Source organism: Microcaecilia unicolor, chromosome 10 (genome assembly GCF_901765095.1).
Source record: "Microcaecilia unicolor chromosome 10, aMicUni1.1, whole genome shotgun sequence".
Lineage (NCBI taxonomy): Eukaryota > Metazoa > Chordata > Amphibia > Gymnophiona > Siphonopidae > Microcaecilia > Microcaecilia unicolor.
In genome coordinates, this window is record NC_044040.1 from 126141805 (window position 1) to 126166185 (window position 24381).

Below are 24381 nucleotides of genomic sequence, written 5' to 3' on the forward strand. Positions count from 1 at the left end.
TGACCTAGAGATGGGAATAACTAGTGAGGTAATTAAATTCGCCGATGACACAAAATTATTCAGGGTCGTCAAGTCGCAGGAGGAATGTGAACGATTACAGGAGGACCTTGCGAGACTGGGAGAATGGGCGTGCAAGTGGCAGATGAAGTTCAATGTTGACAAGTGCAAAGTGATGCATGTGGGTAAGAGGAACCCGAATTATAGCTACGTCTTGCAAGGTTCCGCGTTAGGAGTTACGGATCAAGAAAGGGATCTGGGTGTCGTCGTCGATGATACGCTGAAACCTTCTGCTCAGTGTGCTGCTGCGGCTAGGAAAGCGAATAGAATGTTGGGTGTTATTAGGAAGGGTATGGAGTCCAGGTGTGCGGATGTTATAATGCCGTTGTATCGCTCCATGGTGCGACCGCACCTGGAGTATTGTGTTCAGTACTGGTCTCCGTATCTCAAAAAAGATATAGTAGAATTAGAAAAGGTACAGCGAAGGGCGACGAAAATGATAGTGGGGATGGGACGACTTTCCTACGAAGAGAGGCTGAGAAGGCTAGGGCTTTTCAGCTTGGAGAAGAGACGGCTGAGGGGAGATATGATAGAAGTGTATAAAATAATGAGTGGAATGGATCGGGTGGATGTGAAGCGACTGTTCACGCTATCCAAAAATACTAGGACTAGAGGGCATGAGTTGAAGCTACAGTGTGGTAAATTTAAAACGAATCGGAGAAAATCTTTCTTCACCCAACGTGTAATTAGACTCTGGAATTCGTTGCCGGAGAACGTGGTACGGGCGGTTAGCTTGACGGAGTTTAAAAAGGGGTTAGATAGATTCCTAAAGGACAAGTCCATAGACCGCTATTAAATGGACTTGGAAAAATTCCGCATTTTTAGGTATAACTTGTCTGGAATGTTTTTACGTTTGGGGAGCGTGCCAGGTGCCCTTGACCTGGATTGGCCACTGTCGGTGACAGGATGCTGGGCTAGATGGACCTTTGGTCTTTCCCAGTATGGCACTACTTATGTACTTATGTACTTATGTACATAAAGTTGATTCCATTTTGAAGAGACAAGCCGGAAAAGTGACAATTATTAATCAAGCCATACTCTGGGGAAGTACCTACTTAATGATTCAGCGCTTGCTTGATCTGAAACCCTCAAGTGATGCTAAGTGAAAGTCAGATGACAGAATTGGAAGAGCTGCTTCGTCACCCATTTACAATGACTAAAAAATACAAGCTGAGAATTTAACTCCAGGTATATTCTTGAAGGAGTGGAAGAACCTGATTTCATCTGACTCAAAAACGAAGGTTAATTGCAGATGGCATTTCTGCTTCAATGAAACGAAGAGAGGCACAATTACTAGAAAATAAGATTCTTTTGGCAGCTGTTTATGTAAACCCAATGCACTGGATTCTTCTGGATGATGAACAGCTGACTAAAGGGAAAGATGCTCTGTGTGAGGCAGAGTTAGGATGAAGAATGGGTTGCAGGAAAGTCAGGAGGAAGAAGTTGAGGAAGACATTGCAGCACTAACATCAACTGAGGATGAATTTGATTTTGATAAATATCTGGATCAGAAAGAGCATGAAAAAGAATCTCACCACTGAAAAGGATTCCTCCAAACACACAGAAAACAAATTGAGTAAATTTCAACTTAATTTTAAACTTGAGCTAAAAAAATTTGAAAAATTTGATCATTCATCAAAATTAACAGAGCAAAAAGCTATTCCATTATATTCTACAATTGTTAGAGATGGTACTCTGGTGGTTCTTGATTTACCACCGACCCAAGTAAGTGCTGAGAGGTTATTCTTTGCACTGAGAATAATTAGATCATATATGAGGGAATCCATGAAGGAGGGTCTGACGGAGACGATTCTTTTTTTGAGGACAAATTCTTCAAAGATTTATTAAAATTTTTCTCCTGTGTGCTATTAGATACCCCAATTTGTGGACTTGAGCTAGATATATTACAGTGTTACAGTGAAGATATAGGTTACTTTGGGCTCTTTTTACAAAGCAGCACTACTGATTAGCAGTGCACTGAATATGAAGAAGTCCATTCAATTTCCATGAGCTTCTTCGCATTCAGTGCCTGCTAATCAGTAGCGCCGCTTTATAAAAGGAGCCCTTTGTAACTTATAAATGATTTATTATTTTCCTTGAATACCAGCTTTTCTGTATGTTGTTCATTTTTGCTTGCTTATTATTTTGAATTACTTATAAACAAAAACTATTAACCCTCCCCCCTGTTTACTAAGTCACACTAACGGCTGCCGTGCACTCATGCCAACACAGCCCATTCACTTTCAATTGGCTGTGTCAGAATTGCCGTGCAGCTTAGTAAACAGGGGGGTAAGTGCGTAACAGTATATTGCATATTTTTACTTGACAGCATTTTCTTCTTCAGATTCTTTGTTCAAACTTCAATTAAATATATGCTGTGCTATATTAGTCCTAATTTTGTACATAAAGAAATATCCTATGTTTCTGTAACTAATCAAATTTCTCTTAGATCTACTATACATAGTAGAAGTTGGAGAGTCAGAGATGGACAGTAGAAAAAAGCGAAGTTTCTTACCTGAAGCAGGTATTCTCCGAGGACAGCAGGTTGGATATTCTCACGTGTGGGTGACGTCACGTTGGCCCCGGAAGATTTTCAGCAAGAAATCTACAGAAGTCTCTTCTGGAGCGTTCCACCGCGCGTGGCGCTCCAACTACGCATGCGGGTGCGTAGTTTCCCACCCATCACGCGGTCACGCTCCTCAGTTGAATCCAATAGTTAAACAGAAAAACAACTCCAAAGGGGAGGTAGGAGGGTTTGTGAGAATATCCAGCCTGCTGTCCTCGGCGAATACCTGCTTCAGGTAAGAAACTTCGCTTTCTCCGAGGACAAGCAGGCTGATATTCTCACGTGTGGGGTATCCCTAGCCCCCAGGCTCACTCAAAACAATAACCATGGGTCAATTGGACCTCGTAACGGCGAGGACATAACAAGGATTGACCTGAAACAAGAAACATCTAACTGAGAGTGCAGCCTGGAACAGAATAAAAATGGGCCTAGGAGGGTTGAAGTTGGATTCTAAACCCCAAACAGATTCTGCAGCACCGACTGCCCAAATCGACTGTCCTGCTGAAGGCAGTAGTGAGATGTGAATGTGTGGACTGATGACCACGTCGCAGCCTTGCAGATCTCTTCAATAGTGGCTGACCTCAGATAAGCCACTGACGCAGCCATGGCTCTAACATTATGAGCCGTGACATGGCCCTCTAAAGTCAGCCCAGCTTGAGCATAAGTGAAGGAAATGCAATCTGCTAGCCAATTAGATATGGTGCGTTTCCCAACAGCAACTCCCCTCTTGTTGGGATTAAAAGAAATAAACAACTGGGCAGACTGTCTATGGGGGCTTGTCTGCTCCACGTAAAAGGCCAATGCTCTTTTGCAGTCCAAAGTGTGCAGCTTGCTTTCGCCAGGACTTGTATGAGGACGGGGAAAAAATGTTGGCAAGACAATTGACTGGTTCAGATGAAACTCCGACACCACCTTTGACAAGAACGTAGGGTGCGTGCGGAGGACTACTCTGTTTTGATGAAATTTAAGGTAAGGAGCATGAACTACTAGGGCCTGAAGCTCACTGACCCTACGAGCTGAAGTAACAGCCATCAAGAAAATGACATAGTAACATAGTAGATGACGGCAGAAAAAGACCTACATGGTCCATCCAGTCTGCCCAACAAGATAAACTCATATGTGTATACCTTACCTTGATTTGTACCTGCCTTTTTCAGGGCACAGACTGTACAAGTCTGCCCAGCAGTATTTCCTGCCTCCCAACCACCAGTCCCGCCTCCCATCACCGGCTCTGGCACAGACCGTATAAGTCTGCCCTCCACTATCCTCGCCTCCAACTACCAAGCTCTCTTCCCCCACCTGCTCCGCCACCCAATTTTGGCTAAGCTTCTGAGGATCCATTCCTACTGCACAGGATTCCTTTATGCACATCCCACGCATGTTTGAATTCCGTTACCGTTTTCATCTCCACCACCTACCGCGGGAGGGCATTCCAAGCATCCACCACCCTCTCCGTGAAAAAATACTTCCTGACATCTTTTTTGAGTCTGCCCCCCTTCAATCTCATTTCATGTCCTCTCGTTCTACCGCCGTCCCATCTCCGGAAAAGTACTTCAGATGGCAGGAATTCAGTGGCTCGAAAGGGGGTTTCATCAGCTGGATGAGAACGACATTGAGATCCCATGACACTGGTGGAGGTTTAACAGGGGGCTTTGACAAAAGCAAACCACTCATGAAGCGAACAACTAAAGGCTGTCCAGAGATAGGCTGACCTTCTACACGTTGATGGTAAGCACTAATTGCACTAAGGTGAACTCTTACGGAGTTGGTCTTGAGACCAGACTCTGATAAATGTAGAAGGTACTCAAGCAAGGTCTGTGTAGGACATGAAAAGGGATCTAGGGCCCTGCTGTCACAGCAGACGGCAAACCTCTTCCATTTAAATGAGTAACACCTTTTAGTGGAATCTTTCCTGGAAGCAAGCAAGACTCGGGAGACACCCTCAGAAAGACCCAAGGAGGCAAATTCTAAGCTCTCAACATCCAGGCCGTGAGAGCCAGAGACTGGAGGTTGGGATGTAGAAGCGCCCCCTCATTCTGAGTAATGAGGGTTAGAAAACACTCCAATCTCCATGGTTCTTTGGAGGACAACTCCAGAAGAAGAGGGAACCAGATCTGACGCGGCCAGAAGGGCGCAATCAGAATCATGGTTCCGCGGTCTTGCTTGAGTTTCAGCAAAGTCCTCCCCACCAGAGGTATAGGAGGATACGTGTACAGAAGGCCTGTCCCCTAATGAAGGAGAAAGGCAACCGACGCTAGCCTGCCGTGGGCCTGAAGTCTGGAACAGAATTGAGGGACCTTGTGATTGAATTGAGTGGCAAAAAGATCCACCGAGGGGGTGCCCCACGCTCGGAAGATCTTCCTGGCGACAGCCATGTTCAGTGACCACTTGTGAGGTTGCATTATCCTGCTCAATCTGTCGGCCAGACTGTTGTTTACGCCGGCCAGATAAACGACTTGGAGACACATGCCGTGTTGACGAGCCCTAAGCCACATCTGCACGGCCTCCTGACACAAAGGGCGAGATCCGGTGCCCCCTTGCTTGTTTGTGTAGTACATTGCAACCTGATTGTCTGTTTGAATCAGAATAATTTGGTTGGATAACCAATCTCTGAAAGCCTTTAGAGTGTTCCAGATCGCTTGCAACTACAGGAGGTTGATCTGAAGATGCTTTTTTTTTTTGTTACATTTGTACCCCGCGCTTTCCCACTCATGGCAGGCTCAATGCGGCTTACATGGGGCAATGGAGGGTTAAGTGACTTGCCCAGGGTCACAAGGAGCTGCCTGTGCCTGAAGTGGGAATCGAACTCAGTTCCTCAGTTCCCCAGGACCAAAGTCCACCACCCTAACCACTAGGCCACTCCTCCACTCTCTATCAGCGTGATAGGACCAAGCTCCTTGAGTGTGAAGCCTATCTACATGTGCTCCCCACCTGAGGAGGGATGCATCCGTCGTCAGCACTTTTTGTGGCTGAGGTATTTGGAATGGGTGCCCCAAAACCAGATTGGATCGAATTGTCCACCACTGAAGGGAATTCCGAAAGTTGATGGACAGCTGGATCACATCTTCTAGATTCCCCGCAGCTTGAAACCACTGGGAAGCTAGGGTCCACTGAGCCGATCTCATGTGAAGGCGTGCCATGGGAGTTACATGAACTGTGGAAGCCATGTGCCCCAGAAGTCTCAACATCTGCCGAGCCATGATCTGCTGAGGCGCTTGAACCCTGGAGGCTAGAGACAGAAGGTTGTCTGCTCTTGGCTCGGGAAGGTAGGCACAAGCTGTCTTCGTACACAACAGAGCCCCAATGAATTCCAATTTTTGAACTGGGTTGAGATGGGACTTTGGGTAATTGATGACAAACCCTAGAAGCTCCAGCACTTGAATAGTCATCCGCATGGACTGTAAAGCTCCTGCCTGGGAGGTGCTCTTCACCAGCCAATCGTCTAGATAAGAGAACACATGCACTCCCAGTCTGCGTAGAGACGCTGCAACGACTGCCAGGCACTTGGTAAATACCCTGGGCGCAGACGCCAAGCCGAAGGGCAGCACACAGTACTGAAAGTGCTGCGTTCCCAGCCGAAACCGCAGATACTTCCTGTAAGCTGGAAGTATCGAAATGTGAGTGTAAGCGTCCTTTAAGTCCAGAGAGCATAGCCAATCGTTTTCCTGAATCATGGGGAGAAGGGTGCCTAGGGAAAGCATCCTGAACTTTTCTCGAATCAGATATTTGTTCAGGCCCCTGAGGTCTAGGATGGGACGCATCCCCCCTGTTTTCTTTTCCACAAGGAAGTACCTGGAATAGAATCCCAGCCCTTCTTGCCCTGGTGGAGCGGGCTCAACCGCATTGGCGCTGAGAAGGGCGGAGAGTTCCTCTGCAAGTACCTGCTTGTGCTGGGAGCTGAAGGACTGAGCTCCTGGTGGGCAATTTGGAGGTTTGGTTTCCAGATTGAGGGTGTATCCTAACCGGACTATTTGAAGAACCCACCGATCGAAGGTTATCAAAGGCCACCTTTGGTGAAAAAATTTTAACCTCCCCCTGACAGGCAGATCGTCCGGCACGGACACATTTATGGTGGCTATGCTCAACTGGAGCCAGTCAAAAACCCGTCCCTGGTTTTTGCTGGGGAGCTGCAGGGGCCTGTTTAGGCGCACGCTGTTGACGAGAACGAGCGTGCTGTAGCAGAGCCTGAACCGGCTGTCAAGAAGTAGGAGTGTACTTACGGCCCCTAGAGGTGTAAGGGTCACTTCTCTTCCCTTTAAAAAACTTCCTAGAAGAGGAAGTGGATGCAGAAGGCGCCCGGCAGGAGAGAGAGTCCATAGCGTTATCACGCTGATAGAGATGATCAATCAACTCTTCGACCTTCTCACCGAAAAGATGATCCCCCCGGCAAGGGATATCCGCAATTTTCTGCTGAGTTCTCTCCTCCAGGTTAGAGGCACGCAGCCATGAGAGTCTGCGCATCACTATACCCACAGCAGAAAATCTGGATGTCACATCTCAAGTGTCGTAAATGCCCATGGATAGGAACTTGCGACACGCCTTCTGCTGCCTGACCACTTGGTGAAAAGGTTCGGCCTGCTCCGGTGGGAGTGCATCAACCAAACTCTCAAGCTGCCGCACTGAGTTCCGCAAATGAATACTCGTAAAGAGCTGGTAGGACTGAATTTTGGAAGCGAGCGTGTCAACCTGATACATCTTCCTCCCAAAAGAATCTAAGGTTCTATGTTCTCGCCCCGGGGGCGCCGAGGCAAAGTTCCTAGAACTCTTAGCTCTTCTGAGAGCGGAATCCACCACCGCAGAGTCATGCGGCAACTGAGGCCGGACGAAACTGGGTTCTCCGTGGATCCGATACTGGGATTCAACCTTTTTGGGGATAGTTGGACAAGAAAGAGGCTTCTCCCAGTTCCTCATCAGCACTTCCCTGAGTGTATCGTGAAAAGGAGCTGTGGTAGAAGACTTAGGTGGAGATGGATAATTCAGGACCTCGAGCATCTTGGCCCTGGGCTCATCCACAGTCTCCACAGGGAAGGGAATGGCCTCAGACATTTCCCGCACAAAAGATGAAAAAGACAAGCTCTCCAAAAGGGAGAGCTGTCTCTGAGGTGAGGGGGTTTAATCAGACGGAAGACCTAGAGAATCCTTGGCAGAGAAAACTCCATGACCCCCATCTTCATCTGATGAGCCATCATCGGATGGGGCTAATAACTCAGAAAGAGCAGCCCGGATCCGAGCCCATCTCGACATAAAGGTGCGGTGACCTCGATGACGGTGTCGAGAAGTCGACTCCCCAGGAGACTCCAGTGAAGCTTCCTCCACCGAAGGCAATGGAGAGTCGACCCGGGAGGCAGCCGGCTCTGACACCGGAAGCAGTACCAGAGAAGGCGACCTCACCACCGGCAAGAGGCACAGTGCTGCAGGAGCATCCGGCACCGTCGGTACCGGTACCTCCGGTGCCGGGCGCAAATGTTGCAGCACTGCTTCCATGAAATCTGGAAAAATAGCCTTGATGCGCTCATCTACAGAAGCTGTAGGGGAAGGCTGCGGTGCCGGTGTGGGCGTCAGAGGCAGAATCTGCAGAGGCTGGGGAGCCGGTACCGGGCTGCCAGACGACCTGCACGTTGATACCTCCATAACAGAGGGAGAGCGATCCTCTCGGCACCGACGCTTCTCGGGTACTGAATGCCTCGATGACCCGGAGCTCGCGGTACCGTGTCGGGAAGGAGAACGATGACAGTGCTTCTTGGCCTCCACCCCTTCAAGTCCGAAGGCCTAGGAAAAACACGAAGCGCTTGACAGAACTCCGTGTCTCCTCAGACGCGGAAAAGAAAGAACTGAGGAGCGTGACCACGCGACGGGCGGGAAACTATGCGCACTCATGCGCAGTTGGAGCGCCACGTGCGGTGGAACACTCCAGAAGAGACTTCTGTAGATTTCTTGCTGAAAATCTTCCGGGGCCGACGTGACGTCACCCACACGTGAGAATATCAGCCTGCTTGTCCTCGGAGAATACCGTATTCGGAGTCAAAGGTTTGGTGTACTAACTCAATAGCCCTGCCAACAAAGCTATCAGACTCATTTTCGAAAGAGAAGGACGCCCATCTTTTGACACAAATCGGAAGATGGGCGTCCTTCTCACAGGGTCGCCCAAATCGGCATAATCGAAAGCCGATTTTGGGCATCCCCAACTGTTTTCTGTTGCGGGGACAAAGTTCACGGGGGCGTGTCGGAGGCGTAGCGAAGGTGGGACTTAGGCATGCCTAACACATGGACGACTTTACCTGGTCCTATTTTTCTTATGACCAAACCACAAAAAGGTCCATCACAGCAGTATGCAGGTCCCTGGAGCAGTTTTAGTGGGTGCAGTGCACTTCAGGCAGGCGGACCCAGGCCCATCTCTCCCCTACCTGTTACACTTGTGGTGGTAAATGTAAGCCCTCCAAAACCCACCACAAACACATCTAAAGCGCCAACTCAATCATTGGTCCAAAAAAACCCAGCAAAAATCTTTATTTAAAACTTAAACTCTATATCCAAGCTGTCAGTCATCAATTTTTCTCTTACTGTCATTCGTTTTTATCTTTTTTTAAATGTTTAAAAGCATCATGAGGATGAAAATATAATACTTAGGTGAAACAGAAGATCCTAACAGGCACCTGTTTTGCTAACCCAGTTTCTTCAGGTCAATATCCTTGTACTTTGTGGAACTGTGTAAAATAATTATAAATGGGCGTCAAACTTATTGCGAAACCATAACTCAGTAATGCTTTCCTCCCATGCTTACAGAGTCAAAAATGGCGCCCGATTTTAAAAGGACGCTTTTAAGTGTGAAACCAATCATAACACACAAAACCAATATATTTTGCACGTTTGTAAAGCTTTACTGTTGCAGAACAATTATACAGTGAATAAGAAGAAAGAAAAAGTCAACACATTTGTGTCAAGATTTATGAAGGGCGGGGAACAGTTGGCTAAAATTATCAAGAGTAATTGGGATATTTTGAAATTGCATCCGATATTCAAGCATCAGAATTTCAGATTGGCATTTTCAGGAGGCAGAAACTTCCTTCAGTGGCGAAAGTGCCAGAGGTTGGGGGAAATAATAAATGTAGTTCCTGCAGCACATGTTCTTTGATGATGGTGACCAATGAGTTTACAAATCCTGTGGACAGCAAGAGATATTCTTTGCGGTTTGCCACCACTGCAAAATGGATCATATACCACCATTAGCAGAGGAGGTGATATAAATCACAAGCTTTTACAACATGAGCAATGTTGGATATATCATTTGAAATCTTTAGAACCTGATGGCCTGAATACAGCAGTAGAATCGAACTGTTTCTTGTGAAATGCTTTGTGCTTTTTTGCAAGTTATTGCTATGACTTTTTGTCCAATCAGATGTCCGCTTTTTGTGTGTTATGATTGGTGCACACTTAAAGGCATTCTTTTAAAATCGGGTGCCATTTTTGACTCTGTAAGCAAGGGAGGAAGGTAGTACTGAGTTATGTTCTCATAGTAAGTCTGATGCCCAATTATAATTATTTCACGCAGTTCCACACAGTACGAGGATGTTAATAAGTTACTTTTTATTTTCAGATTAGTGCTACAGAAGATCCTCTGAAGAAGCTAGGTTAACGAAATGGGCACCTTTTAGCTAAATATTATATTTTCATCCTCAATATGCTTTTAAACATTCATAAAAAAGATAAAAAATTACAGTAAAAGAAAAATTGATAAGATTGACAGATTGGATATAGAGTTTAAGTTTTAAATAAAGACTTTTGCTGGGTTTTTTTGGACCAATGATTGAGTTGGCGCTTTAGATGTGTTGAACAGCCACAAATAAATCGGCAGTTTTAACACCTAGCGACGTCTGAGGTCCTTTTTTCCCCGTTTACTAGCGAACTTACAAAGTGGACCTGAGAGATTCTCTTGTTTATTATAGTTTTGCACTACCAGGGTTGAGAGAACCATAATCTTATAGCCATTTTTTGGTTTAAGCATCATAACACATCAACAGCCATTTAAGTTTTGTTCCAGAGAAATACTTCAGTGCCAGACACCTAACACCACTAACTGAGAAATAATGGACTATACTCAACTATAGGACTAATGGAGTAAGTGACACTACCCTTCAGTGTGACAAATTAATCAAGATTTTTCTATGCTAAGAGAGGCTCCTGCCTGCTTAAATCAGTCTGTGGGCTGGCTGCCAATATTGAGCAGTACTTAGCCAAGCAGTGCCACTGAATATTTGCTCTGACTTGCCATTTTTAAAGTGGACCAGAGAGGGGCATTCCTAGGGCAGAGTCAAGGAGTATCTAGCAGCATTCAGTGCTGATGTCCGCATAACTAAGCAACCAAAAAGGACCACATAAAAAGCAATCCTAACTTTGGTTGCTTAGCTATGCAGGTATCAGAATTGAATATCAGCCAGCACTCACATAGCTTTTGAGTAGCAGCCGACCTTGTTGGATATGCTCCCCTCCCTCCCTTCACCCTCATAATCAGACCCTCCACCCCCGCAACCCTGCTGATTCAGACCCCTCCCTTAAGTACATAAGTAATGCCACACTGGGAAAAGACCAAGGGTCCATCGAGCCCAGCATCCTGTCCACGACAGCAGCCAATCCAGGCCAAGGGCACCTGGCGAGCTTCCCAAACGTACAATCTATACATGTTATTCCTGGAATTGTGGATTTTTCCCAAGTCCATTTAGTAGTGGTTTATGAGCTTGTTCTTTAGGAAACAGTCTAACCCCTTTTTAAACTCTGCTAAGCTAATCGCCTTCACCACGTTCTCCGGCAACAAATTCCAGAGTTTAATTATTTTATTTATTTATTGCATTTGTATCCCACATTTCCCCACCTATTTGCAGGCTCAATGTGGCTTACAATACATCATGGGTAGTGGAAATATAATAGAAAATAGACAGCGTTACAGAAACTTTTTGGCAACATGATAATGATAAGACATGATAGTAATATAACAAGCAGATATTATAAGACATTTCTAATATGTGTGGAGGAGTTATGTATAATCACATTGGTTGATCTTTGTGGTAAGCCTTGTTAAAGAGATGGGTCTTCAGTAGTTTGCGGAAGTTCGTTAGTTCGTAGATAATTTTTAAGTTGCGTTGCAGTACGTTCCATAACAGTGTGCTTAAGTAGGTGAAGTTTGACGCATGCATTAATTTGTATTTTAGACCTTTGCAGTTAGGGAAGTGCAGATCAAGGAATGTGCGGGATGATCTTTTGGCATTCCTGGGTGGTAAGTCTATCAGGTCTGACATGTAGGCTGGTGCATCTCCATGAATGATTTTGTGAACTAGGGAGCAGATTTTGAACGTGATGCGTTCTTTCAGTGGGAGCCAGTGTAGTTTTTCTCGTAGGGGCTTAGCACTTCCATATTTTGTTTTGCCGAATATGAGTCTAGCCTCAGTGTTCTGGGCTGTCTGAACTTTCTTGATTATTTGCTCTTTACAGCCGGTGTAGAGTGCGTTGCAGTAATCTAGATGACTGGGCACCACTGATTGTACCAGGTTACGGAAAACATTCCTTGGGAAGAAAGGTCTTGCTCTTTTTAATTTCCACATTGAGTGGAACATCTTCTTGGTTGTGTTTTTCGCATGGTTTTCGAGTGTTAGGTCTCAATCGATGGTAACTCCAAGAATTTTTAGGGTGTCCGAAATAGGAAGGTTCAGATTTGGTGTGTTAATGGCTGTGCGTTGGGTGAAGAAAAGCTTTCTCCGATTTGTTTTAAATTTATTACACTGTAGTTTCATCGCATGCCCCCTAGTCCTAGTATTTTTGGAAAGCGTGAACAGACGCTTCACATCCACCTGTTCCACTCCACTCATTATTTTATATACCTATATCATGTCTCCCCTCAGCCGTCTCTTCTCCAAGCTGAAAAGCCCTAGCCTCCTTAGTCTTTTCTTCATAGGGAAGTCGTCCCATCCCCGCTATCATTTTAGTCGCCCTTCGCTGCACCTTTTCCAATTCTACTATATCTTTCTTGAGATGCGGCGACCAGAATTGAACACAATACTCAAGGTGCGGTCGCACCATGGAGCGATACAATGACATAATAACATCCTCACACCTGTTTTCCATACCTTTCCTAATAATACCCAACATTCTATTCGCTTTCCTAGCCGCAGCAGCACACTGAGCAGAAGGTTTCAGTGTATTATCGACGACGACACCCAGATCCCTTTCTTGGTCCGTAACTCCTAACGTGGAACCTTGCATGACGTAGCTATAATTCGGGGTTTTTTTTCCCACATTCCCATCCCTGGGCCTACCTACATCACCGGTGGTCCAGTGAGGGTATCCAGGCAGGCCCATTTCCCGCTTGCTCCTGCCCCTAGCAGTTCCATGTACTAAAATGGCTGTCGCAAGCTCTAACAGTAGTCTCATGATACATAGTGCAAGTGGCCTGCAGCAGTCCAGTGCCACTGTACCTGGACATTGACTGCTGCTAGCCAGTAATTTTATTTTTGTATTAGTACACTTACAAACTGAATATAGTCTGTTAAGCAACTTGCACTGATCAGCACAAATAGGTCCTGATCCTAAGTAATTACTTTTTGGAAGAAGATAGATTCTTATCCCCCCCCCCCCCCCCCCCCAAATTGTATTATTCAATATAACATAGTGAGGTTTTTTAACAACTGTTTCAAACGGAAAGACTGTACCAACCTCAGTGATTTAAGCACTGCCTATCCTCCGGGCTATACTGGTAATTATAATAATTAATTTCCGTCTTTGTTATTTTCCTTTGGGATGAGTCCAGAATTAGTTTACTGAAACACCTGTCCTACAGGGCAATACAATTCACTTGCTGCAATAACCTTTTCTCCAGGATGGGATTCCATCAGAAATACAGTTTTAACCCATAAGCGGTCTGATCACCTTGGACAGATCTTCACTGTGCAACTGACAAACTACTCCCTACTCCTTTGCTGTTTACCCAACAGGAAATGTCAATAGTAAAAGCAAATAACCGCCACAGACAGCACCGGAGTAAAAATAGCCAGGCACTGTAAGTTTGAATCTTAACTGCAAGGAGTGACAATAAAACTAAAAATAACTCTCACTAAGAATTGTAAGGCCAGCACTGACAAGAATAATAGTAACCTTAGCAAGGAAACTGGTTTAAAATAAAAGGCCAGATCCTCTGCATCCCATGTTTTCCACCTTAAAAGAGATCCGCCGGACCTGAATTTCTGTTTTGACTAAACAGACTTACTGTTAAATATCACCTTGACAGAAGTAAAAATAACCCTTAGTATATTAGTGATACATACCTGGTTCCTGCACAAACTGCAGTCTTTGAGAGCAGCAACATTCACAATGCAAACAAAATCAGAAACTGTGTACCATTAAAACTCACCTTAACGATACTGCCTTGCAACAGCAACCAACTTAAAACGATGTTCCAGAAAATAAGGCCTAGATGTCTCTCACCTAGAATACCAGAGACTCTCTTCCTGTCACTAACTCCTCTACCAGTTCTAGGCGGCTCTGTTTACAAACCCTGATGGTCTGGTCGTTTTTATGCTTTGTGACCCTCTGTGCCAGTCTTCCTCTTACCTTCACTCACCTCTATGAACAATTTCTGATAATCTGTCGAATCAACTCTCTTCAAATATCTTTCTCACCCAATCACCTGTCTCTAGTCGCTATAATACCTATTTCTTGTCTCTCTAGTGCTTGTTTGACAGTTTCTTCCCCCTTCTCTGCAAAGTCTCTCTGCTGTTTTCAGGTAGCCCCTTGTCCCCTCAATCTCTCCTTTATTCTTTTCTGACAATCTCTCCGATGTCTTTGTAACAATTTCTCCTGTGACTCTTTCTCAGAAAATATCCCCCAGAGATCTCCCTAAACCCGTATATCTGCTTTCAAGTGCCTCTGACGGTTTTGCCTGTTTCTTCTCTCTCTCTAAGCCAGTTTCTCTAAGCCTCCTGGGGGGGGGGGGGGGGGTGCCTCTGGACAGTCTAGTTTGTTTCTCTCGGGAGTATTCAAGGATATCTCCCTGGGGTGTCTCTGACGTTCTTTACTGTCTCTCTCGGTTAATCTTTCCTGAATACCTCTCTCTAGAGGAATCTCTCCTAAATGCCTGTCTCAAACAATCTCACCTTGATGTTTTTCTCTTGATCAGCTCTTCTGAAAAACAATCTCTCTCGTTCTCTTCTCTTTTCCTCTTGTTTCTGAAAACAAAGACATGCAGCACATGACTTTTTTCCAGGACCAAAACACTCAACGTCATCTCACCGGGTGCCAATCACATTGAGCGATCTGGAATTCTGGGAATTGCAGTTCAAATAAGTTATGTGACTTGTGCTCGGACAAGGAGGTTTAATAGACAGACCGATATATTTATAAGCTTTGTTTCCGTGTTTCTATCTAACATCCAATCTAAAGTAGGAGAGCTTATAGAAAGACCGCCTTACTGGAAGTAATGAGAGCTTCCATTCTCACGGCACGACTATCCACCAGCGACCATCTTGTAGTTGGCAAAAGTGCTAGAAGAAGCTCTTGTTGGCGGTGTTCATCTTGTGTATGATAATGATGGTAGTTCCGTAACATCGAGTGAAATGGGCTTGGACTCCTTGGAGGTCTTTGTTAATGTACTTGGCATAGGAGCCAGGTCTATGAGTACCCGTCAGTACCGAACAAGCTCATCGCTGTGTCCAGGGAGAATTTGTACTGTTATTTTGAAATGTTGGCGCCTACGTGTATTTGTAACTAAAAACATCTTTAGAACGTTAAAATATTTTTAGCTACAAGTAAGCAAACACTGGCAAACAGAAGCAAAGATAATGTTTGGAAAAGAAAATGCGTGATAGAAACAATAATGGGGGAAGCATATATGTTTGTAGATCTCTATAATAGTTGTATTTAAAACATAAATGGAAGTGAAGAAAATCTGTTAAAACCCGCCTGGGCTGCTGTGTGAAGCTAGATGTCGCACTACGAGATATTTCTAAAGGAAATGTACCCAGTTTAAATCCTGGTCTGGGCTAGGGACCAGGGTTACCATATTTGCCCTAAGAAAAAAAAGAGGACACATGCCCCGCCCCTAGGCAAGACTTCAATGGAAGTCTCGCGAAGCTGCCGCTTCAATCGTATACGTATTAGCATACATTCACCATCCACCTTTTTGCCAGCTACCTTTTGCCAGCTCTCTCCCCGCCCCCCCCTTAAACGCTTCTAGGTTCCCTTCCCCCAGGCCAGGCGGGCCCCAGTTTTCTTCTACTTCTCCCCCCCCCCTTCCTTCCCCCACCTAGACTAGTTTACAAATCTCCAGTACGGCCTTTGCTGTCCATATAAAAATGTATTGAGTGTTTTTAAAACTGTCGATGTAAGGAAATTTTCATTTTGAACCCCGCTTTGATGCTGTTATTAGGACAGGAGACTTTATCAAATTTTAATAAGTATATAATCACAAATGCATGTATTTGTGATGCTTTACTATGAGTTTGCATTAGATCTAGGCACAACAAAAAAAAACCCAACCCTAATTCTTGTTTAAATGTGGGATACAACTGCCATAAATATGTAAATAAATAATTAGAAAGAAACTCTGAATGTTGAGCACCTGATTTTTATAACATGATGTCTGTTTAGTGGTCCTTTACCAGGAGAAACAAAAATCTCTGCAGTGCATGAATATAACACATGCTAAGGTGTCCCTATAACCAGCTCCTCCAAATAACACACCGTTTATGATTTATAACAAATTCCTACTCTACCTATGAAAAGTTATTCCGTTATTTATACTTCCATCTGTGTACATCCGTATGTTGCACAAGGCAGCATGCATGGGCCACATGGCAGCCTACCAAGTTACCTACCAGCTCCAGACCAGTACCATCCGAAAGAAAGTAGCTCCGACCCCGGACCCAGACAGGGAGGCCGCCCTTGGGGGAGAGACGAGTCGGAATCAGGATTAAAAAAATTGACCTCGTCGTCGTCAATATGGCGGCGGCTGTGCAGGCGGCAGGCACTAGAACTGAAGCGCTGCACTGCGCGCCTGCCTGTGTGCTCGTGCAGGAGGACAGACGGAGGGCGGATCATTGTAATCAGCTGACTGGGGCGGGCGGGCTGGGCTGGCTAGCGCACATGCACGGACGCTGCACGTCGGCGTCGGACGATGGGAGGAGTCGAGTCAGACAACGGGAGGAGTCGAGAGGAGGAGGAGAAACCCGGACAAAGCCAACAAATGAGGAAATCTGCCCGGACTCCCCACGGCGCCCTCAAAAAGAGGACATGTCCGGGGAAAACCGGACGAATGGTAACCCTAGTCTGGGCCGACTGAAACTTGCTGAGGCCCTGATGCTCAGAAGCAACCACAGGCGCTAGAGGCCATTAGCACTGTTTGCATCAGGGCCGTGCCTAGGGTCTCTGGTGCCCCCCTACAGACTATCAGTTGGCGCCCCCCCCCCCCCCCCATGTGGCACAAGATGGCAAGGTTTACAAGCCTTTCTTGCGAAATACTTGATCGCAAATAATTTTTTATGTTTTTAACCGTGAAAATGATCGCTCACCACTTGCCACACTGACAAGAATTGTCAGCAATATTCTTAGAAAACAAATTGCTATACATTGCAAAATAAGATAGCAGATGCAAATTCTCAAAGTGGACATATTCCAAACACTAAAATGAAAATAAAATGATTTTTTTTCTACCTTTGTTGTCTGGTAACTTTGTTTTTCTATTCATATTGTCCGAGTCTCTGATTCTGCTGCTCTCTATTTGTTCTCTTAACTCCGTTTCCAGGGTTTACTTTCCTCCTTTCTTCTTCATTTCTTGCCCTACATCCATAAATAAAAGCTGTGTCCTCCTCTGTGGAATTGACTGGAGGAGGTATAACGTGGATCCGGCTTTTGCCTATTTTCTCCATCCATGTGCAGTTTTTCTCCTCTCTTCCCTTTCCCTCATCTCCATCCATGTGCATCTTCTTCTTTTTTCTTTCCTCACCTCCATCCATGTCCAGCACTTCTCCTCTCTCATCCCCTCCATCCATGTTCAGCATTTCTCCTCTCTCGTCCCTCCCCTGTATCCATATAAAGCAATAATTCTCTCTCCCCTCTCCTCCATCCAAGACCAGCATTTCTGCTCTCTCCCCGCCAACTCCTCCATCCATCCATGTCCAGAGAATCTCTCTTCCCTGCCCTCACCTCTCATCCATGTCCAGCGATTCTCCTCTCTCCCCTGCTCTCCCCTCTCATCCATGTCCAGCGATTCTCTTCTCTCCCCTGCCCTTCCCTCTCATCCATGACCAGCGATTCTCCTCTCCCCCCTGCCCTCACCTCCCATCCATGTCCAACGATTCTCCTCTCTCCCCTGCCCTTCATGTCCAGCGAATCTCTCTTCGCTGACCTCCCCTCCCTTCCATGTCCAGTATGTCTCCTCTGCTCCCTGCCCTCCCCTCTCATCCATGTCCAGCAATTCTCTCTTCCCTGCCCTCCTCTCCCCTCCATGTCCAGCATGGAGAGGAGAGGGAGGCGACATGCTGGACATGGAGGGGAGGGCAGGGGAAAGAAAATTGCTGGACATGGAGGGGAGGGCATGGAAGAGAGGAGAATCGCGACTTTGGGTAAAAGATTTTGGAGCGCGAGAGCAGGAACAGAAGGGAGCAAGCAAGTGAGCTGGACCTCAGGAAAAAGGTGCCAGTACGCTGTACCTGTGCGTACCGGCACAAAAAAGCACTGTATGTATCCCTCATTGATAAGTCTCTGACTCTAAAGTTTAGCAATTTCATTAAAGCAAAATGTATTTTCACATATCACAGACTCTTCCTATCCAAGGAGAATGTTTTATATAAAAACAAACACAAAAAAAGCACTGACTCAAAAGTTTAGCAATTTCATTAAAGCAAAATGTATTTTCACATATCACAAACTCTTCCTATCCAAGCAGAATGTTTTATATTTATTTATTTATTGCATTTGTATCCCACATTTTCCCACCTCTTTGCAGGCTCAATGTGGTTTACAATACATCATGAACGGTGGAGATATATAAGAAATAAACATTTAGTAATTACACACAAAAAAAAGCAATCAGATTTTCACTTACCAGCTCTTAAACACAGCTAAACGTCCTCTTTGAACCTACTGTTTGAACCATCAGCCAATGAAATGGCTTTTAGCTGTAGATACCTGATAATTATGCACACATCATTGCAGTCATGCCCTCCTCTCAGTGTACATGCTCAGAAAAAAAAAAAACTTTGAACCACTTACAGATTTTAACAAACAATTACACTATTTATTTTTTATTTCTCCCCAGTCACACTTGCACACCTCCCTCCAAACCTGTTCGCTTTAATTTGAATGTTGTTCAAGCTCACCCTGAATGAGGAGTTCTTCCGACATCAAAGACATATATAGCACTGGTTGTACTCTTTGAAGCAACTTTAGCAGAGCATGTCTGCCTCAGTTAGCACTGCTGGGCTGCCTTCACTTCCTGAAGCAGAGAGGACAGGGCAGGGGAGAGAGGAGAATCACAACTTCAGGTAAAAGATTTTGCAAGTGAGCGGGCACCCCCCTGCAGTGCTTACCCCGCTTACCGTCTTGGCACGGCCCTGGTTCGCATTAACTAGTGCAGAATGCTTAGAGGGGTCTAGTGCAGGAAACAACAAGCGTGCTAGGCATTAGCACAGATAGCATGTAAATGAGACCATTTGGTATTCCTCAATGCTGAGAAAATAGCGCTGCAATGCACAGAGGTATCACAGGGCAGTAGAAGAAAATTAAAGCTGGAAAATAACGCCAGACCTGGCTGGCGTAAGAGGGTCTTGAGCAAGACTTTTGCTGAACCTTTGGAAATTTAAAAGTGTTTAACATATCCTATATAATAATTCTCACCTCCAACGTTCTGACCTGCCTGGGACCATGGCTCCCTCGGAGTTGGTCAGGATAGCTCCATAGATCAGACTGACATCACTGGCCGCATTATGATGTGACTCTAGCAGACCAACTCCGAGGGAGCCACAGTCCCAGGCAAGAAAGTACGTTGGAGGTGAGAATTAAGGAGCTCCGTCAACTATAATGGTGCTGCAAACACCCCCCTCCCCCCTTCTGTCATTTCAGGACCCCCCTCCCACTCCACCCCTTTCTGGCCCTCCCCTTCATAAGAGCTGGCTCCTTAAAAGTTTTTACCACCTGCACGCAGGGATGCTGCTTCTATCAGCCTTTTCTTTTGCTTCTGTTTCAGCTGTTCCTGTGGTCCCGCCCTTGAGGTCCTGAAACGAAAGGGGGGGTCCTGAAACTACAAAGGGGGGGGTCCTGAAATGACTGAGGGGGGAAGGAGGTCCTGAAACAACATGGGGGGAAGGGATTGCTGGAATCCACTGGAAGGGGAGGGGCAGTACCTGGAACTGGAAGGGGAGGGGGGTCCTGGAACTCGGAGGGGGGGGAGAGGCGGAAAGAGAAGGGAAGAGGGGAGGATGAGAAGAAGTGGGAGGGGGTCCTGGAACTCGGACAGGGGTGGAAGGGAAGGGGGGGAAGAAGAGGGGGAGGGGGATTCTGCAAACTCTCGGTCTCATACACTCTCGGTCTCACAAAGAGTCTGTGAATCGCACACACTCTCATACTCGCTGTCTCTCACACACATTCTCTCTCTCACACACACTATCTGTGTGAAACACACACTCTCTCTCTCTCTCTCTCTCTCTCACACTCACTGTGTCTGACATACGCACTCGAGAATCCTTAGCTTAATTATAACACTCCACCCTTATTCGGAAGTCTTCTTTCTATAACTGTTGCTTAGTTCTTTTATGTTAACCTTAATCTTTTTCTAACACCAACTGTATCTTTTACCCTGGAATGGCGCTGCCATAACAGGTCTTTGTAAGCCACATTGAGCCTGCAAATAGGTGGGAAAATGTGGGATACAAGTGCAATAAATAAATAAATAAATGCTGCATCAACGCAGCGTCATACTGGAAGTAGAACGCCATAAGGACAAATCCCAAAAGAGAAGTACCTCTGTCTTTGCTGAATATGTCTTTTAAACTCTGTTGAGCGTGTATTCTCAGCATGCTTTCTAAACTTTGAGCACATATTCTCACCATGCTTGCAGACAGGGCTGGCCCAAGGCAAGATGCCGCCTGAGGCGGAGCTTGTATGCCGCCCCCCCCCCCCCCCCCCCCCCCGGCTGCCTGAGTGAAACAGGAAGTTACTTCAGGCAGTCTCAGTAAAGGGAAGAGGTGGGTGCCGGTGGCAGCAGGGCAGCTTATGAGTATCGCTGCTGCTGCCAGGCTTGAAAAGTCACCGTGACCAGGTAAAATGCCACGAAGCTGCCCCCCCCCCCCGAGATGCCACTCCTAAAGAGTACTACCTGAGGCTCTCACCTCAGGTGGCCTAATGGTCAGGCTGCCCCTGTGTGTCTTCTCAGTGTGGTTTCAGAGCTTTGTTGGGGAGTGTCGAGTGTGTCTTCTCAGAAGAATGTCTGCAGACAGAGGTCTTCCCTTGAAACTTGCATGCTTTTCTGCCTGTGCCCCTGTTCTGTGGTTTGTTATTGAAACTGCATCTGTTTCCATTAGTCTGTTCCTCTATCCAAGGTATTAACAGAGGGAGGGAGGGAGGGAGGACTTGTCACTCTTGTGTTAGTAGGATAGAGGCATGTTCATGTTTATACAGCTGTCAGACATGTTTTGGCGAATAGGGCGCCAATCTTTACAGGTAGTAGTAGTAGTAGTAGTATGGCCCATCTATGTTCAACAAAGCAGATCGTTATGAAAAAATATAATTTATTAATAGATATTAAATATTATATACAGTACAGCCCGACACAGGCCGTGTTTCGCCCAGCAGGGCTGCTTCAGGGGCTACAAAACAGATAAAATGACGTTTTAAAACACAATGCAGATATGACAAAAAATAGTAATTATTATACTCACATTACATATATATGTATTTGTATATTGCATATCAAATACCTAAAGTAAATGTAACATGAAATAAATGTAACACAAATATCCCACACATATAATAAATGATTATAAATATATAATACTGATGTACGTTTGCATTAAATAAATATAACACAAATATATCTTAGACATATAATAAATAACTAAAAAGGTGTAATTAATTTATCATAAATAAGAAACCAATACACAATTATGTCACACATATATAATAAATAATTTTAAATAATTAAAAAGATAATGAAAAGCAATCAAAAATATATACATATCAAACATATAAATGACAAGTGACCGACTAACCCGCAAATGCGCAGTAGAGACTTCCCTCTCTGTCCCGCCCTCGCGTCAAGATGTGATGACGTCAGAGGGCGGAACAGAGAGGGAAACGGACGCTGCCGCTGGAGCCTGGAGACAAAGCAACATCGCCAGTGCACCAACTTCCACCCCCCCATCCCCGACATTGTTGCCGCTGACGCTCCCCCTCCGTATTGGGCCCACTGCACTGACATGACAGCGCCTCTCACCTCCATGTGGAAGCGCTGCAGGCAGCAGCAGAGCGATGTGCTACTGCCTGCAGCGCTTTCACACGGAGGTGAGAGGCGCTCTCATGTCAGTGCAGGGGGCCCGGCACGGAGTGGGGAGGGAGCGGCGGCGAGGAGGGTAGCTGGACATGGGGGGAGGGCAGGGGGGAGAAAGGAGCGTTGCTGGACATGGGGGGAGGGCAAGGGAAAGAGGAGGGTTGCTGGATATGGGGGGAGGGCAGGGGAGAGAGGAGGGTCGGTGGACGGGGTGAGGCCAAGGGAGACAGGAGGGCTGCTGGACATGGGGGGGAGGGCAGGGGAGAGAGCAGGGTTGCTGGACATGGATTGGGGGAGGGGAGGGCAGAGGAGGTTTGCTGGACATGGATGGATGGAGGTGAGAATGATTACATTTTGCAAAACACAAATCTCGCCCATTTTAACGGGCTTAACGGCTAGTATATATATAGAGAACTGCTGTTTGTATCAACTATAAATGATCATGAATAAGGAGCCATATTTACTTAATCAGGATCCCCCATGCAAATTTTGCTAGTTGTGCCCAGTTTGTTTGATTGTTTTTCCAAAAAATCAAAATATCTTTGTAGGCATCACTCAAATATAAATAACAGTCCAGTTAAATAACAGGCTTCAAAGTAGAAAATGACACAGGGACAAAGTTTGTCCCCTTCCCTGTGGGCTCTGTCCCCATCCCCACCCCGTACCCGTGGGATCTATCCCCGACCCGTCACTGTGAGCTCTGTCCCCATCCCCGCGGTTACTGCGGTTCCCCATCCCCATGTCATTCTCTAGTCACAGATTCTATGGATAAAAGCACATGAATAACAATGTTCTTAAAAAATAATACGCTTTAAAAAATGTATAAAACTTTAAAACCTATGAATTCAAAAAATATCAAAGCAACAACCCAAACCTATACAAATATATGGAATATAAAATATAGACATATATACCAACAAAAAAATACCTTGGGTGAATTAAAACACAAACTTGTAATAAAATAAATTAGATATTGGAAAAAATATCACCCATAAAGTACTAGATCCTATAAATAGTGCTATTCTATAAAGGATCTGCGATTGACAAAACCCTCTTGTACACATTTTGCAGGGTAACCTCTATTTTTTAACCTCTCTGTTATAACACACACAGAGAACTGTCTTATAATATCTGCTTGTTATACTACTATCATGTTTCATCATTATCATGTTACCCAAAATCCTTCTTGTTACACTACGATTATGTTTTTTTTCTCCATTTATCATATTGCCCGAGATCCTTCTATAACACTAAATGTCTATTCTCTATCATTTTTCCACTGATCATTATGTATTGTAAGCCACATTGAGCCTGCAAAGAGGTGGGAAAATGCGGGATACAAATGCAATAAATAGATAAATAATCAATCAAACATAATAATATGTCCAAATTCTAATTTTAAGCAAAACAAGACACCCACCCACACAATGATCCTCTACTGTCAACATACGGTAGATCTGTTGAAACTAACTAGAAAATATCAAAAAATGAATGACAAACTTGAGATTGAATCAATAACAAAAATAGTTAAAAAAGAAGAAAGAAATACATAAAAAAAAAAATAAAAAAATATTAATAAAGAAACTGAATTCCCCCTACCTTACACTTGTGGCTCTGGGCATTTCAATGCTGTTCTAGAGATAGGTTACAGCAAACACATTCCATAGGTCTTATGCTTAAGCCCATCCACCCTGCCCCACAACCCACCCACCCCAAGACTGACACTTCCTATATAGCTTTACCAAATATACTACATATCATAAATTAACCCCACCCTAATTACAACCCCATCATAGTACACCTGTTCATACCCATTTCAACAAATCAAGATGACTTTTATTCTTTGTAATAATTGTGGTGCTTTAGTTTCAAGACCAAGCTTCTGGAGACTTAAAGCTTGTCCTATCTGTCTTCAGCTTGCTAGTTTAAAACAGGAGCTCAGCAAAGTAAAGCAGGAATTGAATGCACTTAAAGCAACTTCTAGGACTGCACAAAATCATACTGCACAGAATCATACCAAATTCTCACCACTGCCTCAAAGGATAATACCACCTAAGAATAGATGGTTCACAGTAGGCTCAGGCAGGCTTCGTTATGTGACACAGAAGCATCCGCCATCACAAGTTTTGCCCCTATAGAATTCTTTTGCTTCACTACAGCACTGTGATGCTCCTGAAAATAAAACTGAGGCGGAAGAGAAAGAAAAAGCAAAGAAGGTGGAACACAAAGATATGAA

General features: G+C 45.2%; 1 protein-coding gene across 2 annotated transcripts in view; it reads right to left on the reverse strand.

The window, feature by feature from the left end:
- KLHL24 (kelch like family member 24) overlaps positions 1–14823 on the reverse strand; it is a 451642-nt gene extending 436819 nt beyond the window's left edge. Inside the window, exon 1 of one of the 2 annotated variants that reach the window (XM_030216184.1) lies at positions 14761–14823. The gene's annotated coding sequence lies outside the window, so the exon portion shown is untranslated. Of the gene's footprint in view, positions 1–14018; positions 14565–14760 lie in introns of those variants that run through there. The other variant, XM_030216186.1, reaches the window with a different exon arrangement.
- Between the last annotated feature and the right edge of the window lie 9558 nt (positions 14824–24381).